The sequence below is a fragment of the Callorhinus ursinus genome, unplaced genomic scaffold (assembly GCF_003265705.2).
Source record: "Callorhinus ursinus isolate GAN/ISIS: 27379988/994484 unplaced genomic scaffold, GSC_fseal_2.0 scaffold5, whole genome shotgun sequence".
Lineage (NCBI taxonomy): Eukaryota > Metazoa > Chordata > Mammalia > Carnivora > Otariidae > Callorhinus > Callorhinus ursinus.
The window spans coordinates 17,575,015-17,590,075 of NW_027397067.1; the positions used below are offsets into that span (position 1 = coordinate 17,575,015).

A 15,061-nucleotide genomic window follows, 5' to 3' on the forward strand; every position below is an offset into this window, starting at 1 on the left:
CACATAGACACATCCAGGCTCAGCATTATAGAAGTTCAGTATTTCAGTAATAAAGAGAAGATACCAAGAAGCTTCAGCAGGAAAAAGAGAAATTTAAAAGATACGTATAAAAAAATAAAACTCTCACCAGCATCAGACCTCTCGTCAGCTGTACTGAATCTGAGAAGACCGTGGAGGAAAGGCCTTCAAGGTTCTGCGTTAAGATGACTGTCAGCCTTGAATTCCATACTGAACTAACAATCAAGGATTAGGGTAGAAAAAGCCATTTCCACAACTGCATAAACTGAAAAACACCACATTTCACACTTGTAAGCAGTACCACCCTGAGATCCCTGCCCCGTAGGAGTGCAGTTCCTTGAAGTTCTAAATTCCCTCCTGGGCTCTGGGACTTAGAGCCAGATGGGGAGACCCAAGCTCAGATCTGATTTTGAATGGGATCTGGTCTTCAGAAATATCTTCTTTGAAATTTCCTAAGGCCTCCTCCAGAGCCTGGGACCAGCCAGGGTCAACAGAACCCTCCTGGGAAGCACCTTAGCCCAGACCACATCCATGTCTTCTTTCATCCCCTTCCTCATGCTCTCTTATCATCTGCCCTATCCATATGCCAAAAGGTTTCTTGAGGTCCTGGGCTGACCCTGGTTCCAGAAGGACATTCTGGCAAGTGGAATGCTCATGCTGCATGGTTCATAAATTCTTTCATAGAGTCATGTGAGGCTGGGCTACCAGAATGGCAGTGTACTGACTCTCAAACACTGGATATAGGACAAGTTCAACACCAACAGACCCTTGACTTAAGCTACATGTGTGGGCCCATGTGTTAACTCTCATCTGGCTTTGTTTTATGGTGCTATACCTGATCCTTGGCACCCAAGGCTAACCCAGGGTGGCAGCAGGTATCCTTTATTCTATGTGACCCTGACTAATGTTCTCTTCTGCCTCCATTTGATGTGAGGACATTACACTTTCCCAAGTCAGCTAAATCTATGCCTGATGAGAGACAGCCCTTCCTTGTGCCAGTGAGGCCTCTTTTTGCATTCCTCCCTGCTGGTGCCAATGAATGGAAGGCAGGGTGCAGTTAACATTAACATAATCACTTTCTAGGAATGTAGTGGTTGCTGCATAAAGAATTCAAAAGAAGACAGATTTGAAAGATGTATTGTTCTAGATTTATGTTATAAAATTCCAAGTGGTAAATTCAACATAACCAGAACACAAATTATTGTTCACATTTCCCTGCATATTCTGGATAAGAACTTCATCTGTGGTCATCATCAATGAAATACAGTAATAACATTTGAGGAAGTCATTAGAAGCCAGTATTCACAAGTGGCTTGATGGATGATATTGCATCATAACTAACAATAACCAGCATTCAATAATTGTATCACGGAATTGCAGAAATACAGATCTATATTGTTTCAATGCATACAGTTTCCCACATGAACTCACAAGAATCGTGAGCAATAACAGTATTGCTATTTTTTTTCTCATGGTGGGAGCCAGTCAGGAATAATGCACTTGACAATAAAGAATATGGAGAATAAAGAAGAATCTTCACATATACGTACTGAATATTCCTTTAAGTGTAAACTTCTTGGTTTTGCTATTAAGTATAATTCCTGTTGGAAATAAAATCTTTAGAAAATCAATCTTTAAAAAAACAAAAAACCAAAATGCTGACAAGAAGCAATGAATCACTGTCTTCCACTTGGCTCTAGAGCAAACCACATTTACTTAATCACACTTAGGTAAACAGTTTATTGACTGTAACCTTTTATAAACAACTTATAAACAAAACACTTAAGGGATACCTGGGTGGCTCAGTCGTTTAAGCGTCTACCTTCGGCTCAGGTGATGATCCCAGAGTCCTGGGATCGAGTCCCACATTGGGCATCCTGCTCAGCAGGGAGCCTGCTTCTCCCTCTGTCTGCCTCTCCCCCCAGCTTGTGCTCTCTCTCTCTCTTTGTCTCTCTGACAAATAAATAAAATCTTTAAAAAAAGACATGAGACACTTAATTATGATCATAAAGCAGAATGTAAATGTCACCAACTTTAGTAACACAAGACATAAAAATTCAAATGATGGACACTGGGAAGTGGGAAGAGGGGTAAAAGAAAGAGTGGGGGGCCAATGGCTTCATCTTTTAAAGTGTAAAGCTAAGGATTATAGCTTCATGATAAATTTAGAAATAAAATGGTATACCTTCTGCAGTCACAAAGTTATCCCATGAAGAAACTAACAATAGTGATAAGACTATGTTGGGAGGCTGGATAGGGAAATGGTAAGTCTAATGAACTAAATTTTCATATATTAGAGCACTAGATACAAGATAATGTCTAAAATTGAATTCGGTAAGATATTATCTTCTACAGAGTGGGATCTGAGATGCAGTGGGGATAAGAAATTTATTTTCATGACAAATATTTTATTTTAAAACTATATGAAGCATTTCTTTGTTAAAAATAAGTTTTAAGGGGCATCTGGGTGGCTCAGTCAGTTAAGCGTCTGCCTTCGGCTCAGGTCACAATCCTGGGGTCCTGGAATTGAGCCCCATATTGGGCTCCCAGCTCAGCGGGGAGCCTGTTTCTCCCTCTCCTGCCACTCCCCCTGCTTGTGCTCTCTCTCTCTCCCTGTCAGATAAATAAATAAAATCTTTTTAAAAAAATAAGTTTTAAATACAAAAGAAACTAAAGTATGATGGCTGGACAAGATGATTTTTTTTAAAACATAATTATGTTTCTTTTTTTTTTTAAAGATTTATTTATTTATTTGAGAGAGAGAGAATGAGAGATAGAAAGCATGAGAGAGAAGAGGGTCAGAGGGAGAAGCAGACTCCCTGCTGAGCAGGGAGCCCGATGTGGGACTCGATCCCGGGACTCCAGGATCATGACCTGAGCCGAAGGCAGTCGCTTAACCAACTGAGCCACCCAGGCGCCCTGGACAAGATGATTTTTAAGATTCCTTTCACATCTAAAATCCAAGGAAAGTGCTTCCAAAGCTTAGTCCACTGAGGAGGAACCCTGGAATTTTTCCTGTCAGAAAGACTATCTGAACAGAAGCTAGTCCATGCCACTGGGAACTGCACAAATATTATTTTGATATATGTCAAATTTCTATTTCTGACCTTATTTTATCTTCTCAGTAGCTCTATGAAGCAATTATTATAATCATCTGGGTTTTAGAGATGCGGTTCAATGAGATTAACTTAGCTTTCCTGAGTGACATGAGCTTTAAATTGCTAGAAGGCAGATGAACACATGGTTTTCTCGTCACTCTAAGTCCTCTTCTTTCCCACCATATCATGCCTCTTGTGGGCAGAAAGAGAAAAGTAAGAAAAATTACCTGCCCAAGGGCCAGTTCCCGAGTGAGAGGTTTATATAACTGCCCTATGATTATAGGTTAGCTCCCTGGGAATCCAATAGAGAAGGCTGGCAAACTATAGCCTCCTTTTCTACTTAGGCTCATGAATATCAGCGATCTGTCAGCACACTTCACCAAAGCTTTGAGAGCTCATCAAAAGACTTGGAAAGGCCCATCAAAGCGATGGGCACCAACAGAGCATACAGCGTCCAGAGGGCACTGGCTACAACCATTTGGACTCCCCAGCTGCAGCATTTTTTCTTATGTTTGACCCACCCTCCTTCTTGTCATCTTTTGTAAGTCCCAAGTCATGGTGATATACTCCTACATTTCTTTCTCATGCTGCAATGAGGAGAATGCTTCCAGGACGCGTGACTGTCAGGAGTGTAGGAACTCCAGGAAGATTTGGGGTGGGATGCAGCTCATGCCTGTCAGACAGAATTTCCCAATACCTGTCTTCCCAGGGAGCGCTGGACCTCTCAAGTTACCTGCTCCAGACTCCTGCTTGGTGCTGCAGGGCTGCAGAGTATCCAAGGAGGGTACGTTTCCTGCTACTATAACAACAGAGTCCTTGACCTGCAGAAATCCACGAGAAACTGGAGACAGCTTATATAAATCTCCACTGAAAATACTTTATATTTCAAGTGGTTCTGCCAAATTGGAAACTGTAGCCTTAGAGCAACTTTGTGAAGTCATTGTGGTCCCCACCTGATTCCTCCTCCTTCCTTCTCTAAGTGTTCTCCTTTCCCCGCCCCCAACACTGGCTTCTCAGAGATGGACTCCACAGTGCACCCTCCATTTGGGTCAGAACAACAATGCCTCTCCAGATTTCCTCCACCTTCCCTCTTTTCTGTGAGCCGAATTTAAGAGATAGGCCAGTTAACTTGATAATTAATGGCATTATATGCTATATATTGATGTACTGTCCCTCCTAGTAACACGTTTGCATTCTGCAGGAGGCCTTCAGTGCCTAAGTCTAAATGCTTGATAGATGGAGGACCATGTGTGCCCTGGCAGGTCTACTGATGTAGTGGCTATTTTGAAGCAAATACCTCCAAACTCCTCAAATCACCTCAAAGAGGCGGCACCTGATGTCACTGATGCAGAGTGTGAGAGCTGTCCTGGGGCACAATGAATGACACGGGCCACTTAAAATTTCCATTGTCCTAGTGCTCTGTTTACTGTAGTAATGTAGAATATTGTTCTTTGGCCTCTACATATTTCTTAATATTACATTTAATGTTATTTCAGTTTCATCAGGCCTCTTTGGCCACACTAAGACCCAACATACCAGAATTACACTATTTAGTAAAATAAACTCAGATCACTTCCACACGCCAAAGAAACAAGGGTACAGTTTCCTTGACATGTGGACTTATATTTTTAATTCGTGTTCTTAAAAATATTCAGAAAAGACATAAAGGGAATACATTCAAAGGGTCAAATTCAGTCTTAAGAAAAACAAGAAATAAAAAGGTACTGAAATAAGTATGAGGAAAAGAGCAATTTACATATAAATCTTACAGAATCATTTTTCATAAGACTTGTATATTCTAAATGAAACAGGAACCGATGTTTTATTTTTTTATTTTTTAAAATATCTTGGTTTCTTTTCTAAGATTTATTTATTTGAGAGAGAGAGAGAGCACAAGTAGGGGGAGCAGCAGAGGCAGAGGGAGAGGCAGACTCCCCGCTGAGCAGAGAACTGACATGGGGCTCGATCCCAGGACCCCGGAATCATGACCTGAGCCAAAGGCAGATGCTTAACCAACTGAGCCACCCAGGCGCCCCCAAACAACGTTTTAAATAAACATATAAGCTCTGTCTTTTAGTGGTTAGGATATATAAACTTAGCCTAAATTTCTTGAATGGATATGAAATAAACTATTTATAACATTTTCTCTGTCCTACTTAACTTATGACTAATCCTAAACAATTAGAGAGTCAGATGGCCGAGTATTTAAAGAAGCAAACATCCTAAATAAATAGAATGTCATTTCTAACTGAAATCCAGAGCTCCAAGCCCCTTTAGATACATGGCTATGGGGTCACTCACCAACAGCTACAAAAGGAAGCTGCAAAAGGAATCCTACAGAATCCTGCGACTTGAAAATAAGGAAAAACAAAGGATCCTTCAGATCTGGATAGCATGGTCATCTGGTGGGGGCCAGGAAGACTCCCCAGGCACCTCTAATAATATCAAAAGCAATTTTCAATTTTCTATATACCTCATGAAATTCTACCATGTGGACCCTTCTCTTGAAAATTTGGGAACTAAAAACCTGCATCGACTGCTGATTTTTTATGACGCCAACATTCCTGAAACCTCTCAACACCTCCTCCCCCAACAAGAGAAACCTTTTATAAAGCAAGGCTGGGTCTGCCCCCAAAACCTATCATTTCACTAACACTTAAAAATATTTTCTCAACATTCCCAAGCAGTGCTCAAAATCAGCTTGATATATATAGAGAGCCTCCTTTGTGGAATAACAAGATTATTTTTATCATTTTCCGATTCTCAAAAATCTGACCTGTCACCAAAGAACTTCTAAAAATATCAGGATGATAATGATATCCTTCGTCATTTCCCTCCTGGCTAATGGCTGCATTACTAGAGTTGGGTTTTTATTTATTTTCTGAGGGTCCTCTCTGATCATAGCACTCATCTTGTCATTGCTTCAAGATGTGGGACAGAATAGCTATCTTGGGAAGGTGGCTGGTTTTTTTCCCCACCTTTAAAAACAAGGTGTTTTTGCAAAACATTCAGCTCAATTCACCCTCTGCCTATCTCTTAAATCACATTTTTGAGTTGGAAGTATATTGGAATGGATCCTAGAAAACAAATGCTGACTGAGGAGAAGCATTTTGTTCTTTTACCACAGCCAATTCAACACAGCAGCAGCATTACCGAGCGCCTACTATGTGCCAGGAATATAAAGATGAATAAAATGCTCCTCAAAGAGCTCACAACTTACCAGAGTAGACAGTCCCGCTAACAAATAACAGTAGTATGCTATGATAAGAGCTATAATTTTATTGTTGTTTATATAAACATACGAGAATAAAAACACCAGTAAGAGAGCAACAAATACTGTCTAGGGAAATCAGAAAGGAAATGGGAAGCCAAATGATGTATTAGAGATAGATCCCAACAGTCTCTTACTGCTCAGAGATTCTGTCCCAATCTTGATATATCTGGGATTGGAAAAAACAAAACAAAACAAAACAAAAAAACTGGTTCTAAGAGTTGTTAGAAGCATATGCTTTTTGGATAGAATTTGGAATATACCTGTGAGGATAAGTCCTCTCCCATTTATTCTTGGGGGTTCATTTTGTTGTCTTTTTTTAGTCATGCACAGATCAAAGTACCTACTCAGTGGTCTTGCAGATCCCTGAACAAAGGAGTGTTCCAACTATAAATGCCTCACAATGGAGACAACTCATTACTCTGATAATGATGAATTCTGTTTTCAGATTGGGCAAGATACGTCAATATGTTGTCAGCCATTATATTATCTATTACGTTGTCAACAGGTTTTCCCATACTTTGACTGTAGGTCTGGGGGGACAAGATAAAGGAGACTTCCAAGCAGGGACAAGAGTGGGCCCTTGTTCCAGTGGCAGAAGGCTAGGGCCAGAGGGGACTGAGAGCCAGTAGAGGACTGTCTTCACAGGGACATGACAGTGGAATCTAAAAATAGTGACAGATGGTATCTGATTTAGGTCTTCCTTATCTCTGTAGTAAAGTTCATCAAACATCATTACGTCATGTTGTTGTGTTAATAAGTACTGGTGGATAAGAAGAAGGTTCTATACTCATGCTTTGCAGCTGATTGAACTAAAGCAGGCTGTGACATCAGAAAAATTCTTATGAGATGGCCAGAGGTAAGTGGGGCAAAGTTGGGAGAGGGGTGGGACTTGGGTAGCACCTAGCTGAGTGGTAAGGGAGAGACCTGGGGTCCCAAGTGCTCCTTTTACAAACTCTCAATCAAGCCTCCTGCTTTCAGCCCTGCTCCCACTCTTGCCTTCATGGATTCCATGTGTTTCCTACTCTAAGCCTTTCCAAGATTCTACCTCAAAATTGGCTTGCTTGCTTTCTCGTTCCTTCCCGTTGCCTTCTCTCTCCTGCAGACAAGCAGCTTTCAACTGTCCCTAGTCTAATAAGCATGTTACCGTCTTCTGTTGGCTTTCCCGCTTCCAAAATTGAGTTTTTCTCTCTCACCATCTCTCCTTTCTCTTGTTCTCATAGGTTCATGCATTTTAAATTCCTTTACTGTGAGGTTTTGCACAGGAGTGGAGATGAATGCATGTGTTCAATCTATGGTTTTCTTTCTCAGTATATTTTGTTTATCTATTCATTAACATTCTATTTACTTGAAAATAACATGACACCAGTACCTTGCTTACAATTAGCACTAGACCCCTAAAAGGGCTTATAAAATCAAGACCCTCAAGGTTGGAATGAACTATAAATGTCAACCTGTCTGAGCTCTCATCAGACGTTTAATCCAGGAAATTCTTTAGCTTGCCTGATACAAATTTAATTTATTGAGTAAAAATGCATAAAGCTAGGTTATGATTTTGTATATCATTATATATCATATTTAATAATACTAACAATAGCTGCCACTTATGATACACTTTCCATGTGCCCCACCCTGTGCTAAGGGGCATTTACGCCTCCCCACAATCCTATGAGGGAAGTATTATCATGGTGCACTACTCCGACCACCCCCAACATTTTGCAGAGAAGGAACCTGGGGTTTAGTGCAGGTTTAACACTCTGATTGCTGGTAGCTTGTACGTGACAGGCAGAGCCTAATTTTGAGCCAGCTTTCTCAGATTCCAAAGCTTATCCTCTTAGCTGTGATGGTTCCAGATTTAACACTATAAGACCTAAAGAAGTTAATTGTTTCTGCAGGGTGTCTGATGTGTGCTTTCTGCTTTTTTTCACTTGGAGTTTTAGCCATTAGTAATGTTGTACTTGTTTATTGTTGTCTACATTTGGGTCTTTAGGGTTATGATCCTCGGTAGTCCCAGGATGACTTTGTCTGCCAAATTACTTTTCTTTTAAATTAAGATGAACCCAGGAAATAAAAAGAGTTTTTAAATTAGTTTAAGTCAAACGAGGAAGGTAAATCTGTTGTCAAAAAGACAGGCTAATAATTTCTAGGTAGATAGATGCATTTATTATCCATTATATAAAATCACTATAGCTTACATATTAAGTATAGTTAAATTAGCATGTTGACCAAGCCAAAGATTCTGGGTTTGGTGGGTTCTTTTTGCTAAAAATAACCACACAGATCCTCTTACACTGTTGGTGGGAATGCAAGTTGGTACAGCCACTTTGGAAAACAGTGTGGAGGTGCCTCAAAAAATTAAATATAGAGCTACCCTATGACCCAGCAATTGCACTACTGGGTATTTACCCCAAAGACACAGATGCAGTGAAAAGAAGGGCCATATGCACCCCAATGTTCATAGCAGCAATGTCCGCAATAGCCAAACTGTGGAAAGAGCTGAGATGCCCTTCAACAGACGAATGGATAAAAAAGATGTGGTCCATATATACGTGGAATATTACTCAGCCATCAGAAAGGATGAATACCCAACTTTTACATCAACATGGATGGGACTGGAGGAGATTATGCTAAGTGAAATAAGTCAAGCAGAGAATGTCAATTATCATATGGTTTCACTTATTTGTGGAACATAAGGAATAGCATGGAGGACATTAGGAGAAGGAAGGGAAAAATGAAGGTGGGAATCGGAGGGGGAAACGAACCACGAGAGACTATGGACTCCGAGAAACAAACTGAGGGTTCTAGAGGGGAGGGCGGTGGGGGGATGGGTGAGCCCGGTGATGGGTATTAAGGAGGGCACGTACTGCATGGAGCACTGGGTGTTGTATGAAAACAATGAATTGTGGATCACTACATCAAAAACTAATGATGTATTGTATGGTGATTAACATAACATAATAATAAAAAAAACAACCACAGAGTTTTCTTGTCAGCAATTTCAATGTTTGTGGGTACGCTATTAGAAGAGGCAGATGTAACAGAAACTACCCAGAACCCCAAATCAGAAGACCCAGGGTTGAGTCACAGTTCTGCATTTCTGTATTTTGAACAATTTATCTAATTTCTCTGAACCACGGCTTCAGGATATGTAAAAAAAAAAGAAACTAATGCACAACAGTACTTTGAGCACCACTGAGACAATGTATGTGTAAGTGCTTGGCAGAGAGTAAGAGCTTAATAAAAGCTCATTTATCAGTTTGCTCCAAGAGACTCTAGCAAGTGTTGAAGAAATACTTGTTGAATAAATTAGGGAATAGGAGATATATTGGAGGATACATACAAGCAAACAGAAGAGGTTGGGTGTCTGAAATATCTTTCTAAAGCATCCCCAAGATTCCCAGGGATGGCCCCTCTAATTGTAACAGCTGTACTAGTCACAGAGAGGCAAGAAACTTGAAATGTCAGCTCATTTAACTGTGTAGGGATCTGTGATGCGTGGCAGAGTATTACCTGTGACTTGTTTTACCTCTACCATTATTAACTCTAAATCCTGCCCAGCAAATCTCAGCATTGAGTTTTATCTGAGTGCAGAAGATAGTAGAATCTTCTCTTAGACTCACTATGGATGTCTTCCAAGGCTAAACAATGCCACAGGAAAGGCAATTTATCTACGTAAATACTATTATCTTCTAATGTCCAAAGTCTGCCAGACATAAATTTAAATCCCAACAGAAAAGTCTTTGAAAAGTTTGCCTCTGTCCTAGGTCTTCCAACATCAGAAAGATTTCAGAGAGAAAGGGGGACATCTTTATTCTCTTGGGTATTCGCGAATGATGGCTCAGACTGGAGGTGGCATTGGGAATCCCACCAAGAACTGAAGGCTTAGACTTAAATCAGAGCAGCCCTCATGTACAGATGTTTCTACAGAATGTCCAGTAGGGCCCTATATACCAGGAATATGTTGAGGGCACAGCCAACTCCTGTAGAGTCATTTCAGATTGGACCCAGGCTCCTTAGAAATCTTTTGTGTTCAGTCCCACTGAAAATGGCTTGATATTATGGATTCATGAAGAAAGGAAGGCATGGGACAAAAGATATTTGTCTCATATCTTTCCTGATTATCCTTCAAATGGGCCTATCCTAGAGATACATACCTCTCAAGCAAGAAATCATTCTGACTCTCAAAGATGTCTATAAAAAAAGTGGGTGATCAGAGTAGTACAATGAATAGGTCCTTAGTGAGCCAGGAGCTACAAGACTGAACTCCAGTCCCAGCTCTGTCACTGACAGAGCATTTCAAGTTACTTAATCTCTCTGAACCTAGGTTTGTTGTTTTTTAATTTAAAAAAAATTAATGAGAACATGGGATTAGATTATCTCTGTGGACCCTTCTAATTCTAAATATCTCTGATATATCCATTAATGTGACAGGAATGAGCTTAGCTAATAAAATCATATGACTAGCAAGGAACATTCCAGAGCTAACACTACAGTCAAATACTTCTTATTTCCTCTGTTGAGTGTCTGATGGAACTGAATTATAGGGTGGGGCTTCTGGATCCTTGTCTGAGCTGCCCATACCAGAAAAAAAGATGAGCTATGGCCTTTAAGCTGTTGAAAAGTCGAATTTCTCATAACCTAAGTAACTTTGACACTATGCACCACAGCCTGACAATTAAATTTTTTTCTCTCTCTCTCTAAATTTCAACCAGTGGATATGCTACATTGAGAGTGAAACCATTCTGATGTAAAGACATCTCTTTTCTCTCATCAGAGCCTAAAAAGCTGTCAGTGCCAGTTTCCTTATTAGTAACCAATCTGCTTGCTCAGACAGTGCCTCACAGTTTAAACCAAGTGAAAATGCTGTTCTCCAAGAACAGAGGAGCAAACACAGCTGAGGAATCGAGTTGAGCTGAGGTGGTTTGCAGAAGGCCACAGGAGCTGAAATTAAATGTGTTGCTCACCTCACCAAGACAGGGAAAGCAGAGTGCTGCTCAAGCCAGTGATGTGTATGTGGTGCCTGGAAAAACATTCTCTATGGCTGCATTCAAGTAATTGCTCAGCTCATGCCTTGGCCCATGATTGCCTTTTTCCTTCATTAGGCACTCTTTTGAATCAGCCCAAGTGACACAGTCTTCTCCAAGGGAGTTGCTTCCAACTTGACAGAATAACCATGGAGCCCCATTCCTTTCCTGCCAATGCACAGGAAACACGCCATGTACCATCTTCAACCTAACCTGTATCTAGTTTATTGCAGAGCAAGGGAGTCTGGAAGCTTGGTCTGCACCCCCAAAAAACTCTAAGGCCCTTGAGCAAATGGGTCTCAAGGAAATCTGCTGAGGGTGGTTTGTCACAAAACAGTAAGACCCCAAAGAGAGGTGGCCATTAGTCCCACTGGAGGAAAACAAAACAATGAGGACGCTAAAAGAAGAAAGCTTTTTTCATAGACTTCCATGTGAATATCATGGGACGTAGGACATGGGTAATGGACGTGAAGGAGGAAGGGTGGAGTGAAAACTGGCATCCTGGAAGATCCCAGTAACAGAGAGCCCTGGATCTGAAGGCAATGGAAGTAAACTGGGAATCTAGCAAAGCCCATATTTTCTGTGGGCAATTTTGTCATCCTCCTTAGTCCCTCACCTCCCCAGCTGTTGGAGCCAATGGTTCTGTCCTGCAGTCTAGGTACTTTCAAAGGGACAAGTGAGCAATTTTCTGCCTCCAAAGGCCCCTATATTTCCTTGATCCTCAGATCAAAAATCTCTTTGGAGATTTAGGTGACAATACCCATTTTACCATCATTAAAATGAAAATACCTTGCTGAATTAAAACATCACCAGAAAAGCCAAGAAAATCAATCATTTGGATATGAGCACTGAAAATCTCCACATGGGTTCTTCTGTGTTCTTCAATAATACTCACTCTTCTGTCATAGCCTGGTGGTTATCTGAGTGTAAGTACTTTATTTTTTACTGTGGCAAAATATACATCCAGAAAAGTGTACGTATTAGAAGTGCATAGCTTTACAAACTGAACACAACCATGCAACCAGCGCCCAGATCAAGAAACCAAAAATCACTAGAAACTCTTTCCCTGACCCCTTCCAGCCACTCTTACCCTTAAGAGCAACTCTTATCTGGCCTTACAACAGGATAGATTAGTTTTGCTGGGCTTGTACTTTATAAAACTGAAACTATATGGCCTGTTCTTTTCTGTATCTGTATTATTTCCCTCACCAGTGTTGGTGAGATTCATCTATATTGTTGGGTATAGCTACAGATTATTCTCATCACGATGAGTATGGTATCCCACTATAAATATACCACACTGTACCATTCTACTGTGGTGGGCACTATGGTAGCTTCCAACTGGGGCCTATTTCAAATAGTGCTGCTGTGAACATCTTGATACCTGTTTTTGGTAAACATATGTAGTCAGTCATATTTTCTTATAATATCTGGCCCTACAGTAGATGATCATGTATTTATCTGCTTTTCCAGACCCCATTTTAAAAAGCTCAGTGAGAAAGTATGTGCTGGGTGTATTTAGAAATTTATTAGAAAAAAATAGGGTGGTCTGATTTTCACATTGTCTCTCCACAATATTTTGGCAGTTTGTTCTCTAAAATCAAGCAGCAACAACTAAGCTTAAGCTGCAGCCTGAATTCTTATTACCGTGGGATCACAGCATTCTCACTTGACAGACTCCTCCCGCCTCCTGGCAACGGCTCGTAATCACCCCAGCTATGTCGTCTATTTTCAGCTCATATAAAATTCTTTTTTTTTCAAAAATACTTTTTCCCAGTCTAGTTTTTCTTCTTTAAAATTCTTTGATTTTTAAATTAAAATATAGAGTAGTTCAGCCTAGTATCTTATCTTCAAAATGACACTGAAAAATATTTTATGGGAATGTGGGAGAGAATAACCTTTCTAATTCCTCAGAGGAGATCCAGTGTTCTGTATTTTAATATGGAAACTTAATGAGCAGATTCAGAAAAACTATTCCCAGGCTATGTGTGTTGTGGGGGCAGAAGGTGAGTGATTAAAACATGGTCTCCAAATTCTTTGACATCCCTCCCCTCAAGAGGTAGAATCTGGGTAGACGGTGACTGGTTTGACCATTTGAGTAAAGCAGAAGTGATGCTGTGTGACTTCATGGCTGGGTCATAAATGGCCATGCAGCTCCTATTTGGTTCTCTTGGAATGTTCGCTTTTAGGATGTTCCCTCTCAAAATTTAAACACCATGCTGTGAGGTACCCAAGCCACCTGGAAAGGTCACATGTAGGCACTTTGGTCAATAATGCCAGTTCAGCCCAGCGTTTGAGTTCATCCCAGCTGCTACGGGGTTGAATTGCCCCCCCCCCCAAAAGATATGCTGAAGATCTAACCCTCAGTATCTCAGAATGTGACCTTATTTGGGAATATAGTAATAAGTTAAGATGAGGCCATTTGGAGTAGTGTGGGCCCTTAACATGTCCTTATGAGAGAGAGAAGAACATCATGTGAAAACACAAACACACAGGAAAAACAGCCATGTACAGATAGAGGTGGAGAGTGAAATCATGCTGCCATGAGCCAAAGAGCACCTGGGGCCACCAGAAGCTGGAAGATACAAGGAAGGGTCCACACCTAGAGCTTTTGAGGGAACATGGCCCTGCTAACACCTTGATTTAGACTGCTAGCCTCCAGAACTGTCAGAGAATACATTTTTGTTGTTGTAAGCAACACAATTAATAGTATTTTCTTACAGCAGCCCTAGGAAACTAACACACCAGCCCAGGTGCTAAACATGTGAGTGACAAAGCCCTCAGTGATGCCAGCCCCTAGCCACTAGAGTCTTCTCAGCTGAGGACCCAGGCATTGTAGAACAAACAAGCCATCCCTACTGCACCATTTCTGAATTCCTGGCCCACAGAATATGTTACGGCAAAGAGGTTACTTTGTGCCTCTAAGTTTGCAGTATTTTGTCCCATGCTACTAGTAGTAGAGCAGGAACCATCAGAGTTTCAGACATGGCAGCATGAGGCCAGGCCCCTCAGTGTACCCTACACAAAAGACTGACCACTCATCTCTGCTCTGAAAATGTGCTCAGCATCAGAGTGTCCATTGACACAAAAGAGTAATTCAATCCTTGGGTATTCTGCAGGAAGCATGGGCTTTGAACCTGGAACAACATGTACCATAAGCCAAGCCATGCTAAAGGACTTCACATGGATTATCTCATTTAATTCTTCCAACAGCCCAAGGAAGGAGGTCCTATTTTAAGGCCACTTTTATAAATGAGGACACTGAGGCACTAAGAGGTTTAGAAACCTTGCCCTGAGTCACACAGTTCATAGTGGTAAAGCATAGGCTTCACACTTAAGGAAATGGCACCAAGAACCAAGAAATTTACTACAGTCATTGGAAAGAAAGGATGTGATGCAGCTGGTTTCCAGTGCAGGACAGTGACCCAAATGTTTATTTGCTTACTTAATGGACATTTCTTGGAGTTCTATTCTGTGTTGCTGTGTCACTTTGGGAAGGCACAGTCTTATTGCCTTAAAGATTCAGACATGTAAACAAGCATCTTTTTATTGGTCCAAAGTTGAATTATTCAAAAGAAACTGTCTTGATTAGGAAAATGAGAGAAAATAAAGCAAACCAGTACAAGGAAACAATGGGGTTTCCTTGCTGG

General features: G+C 40.9%; 1 protein-coding gene across 2 annotated transcripts in view; it reads right to left on the bottom strand.

Moving 5' to 3' along the window:
* The window catches only part of CRH (corticotropin releasing hormone), a 184,100-nt gene that overhangs the window by 19,540 nt on the left and 149,499 nt on the right, over positions 1-15,061 (bottom strand). The gene's annotated exons all lie outside the window — the stretch shown is intronic.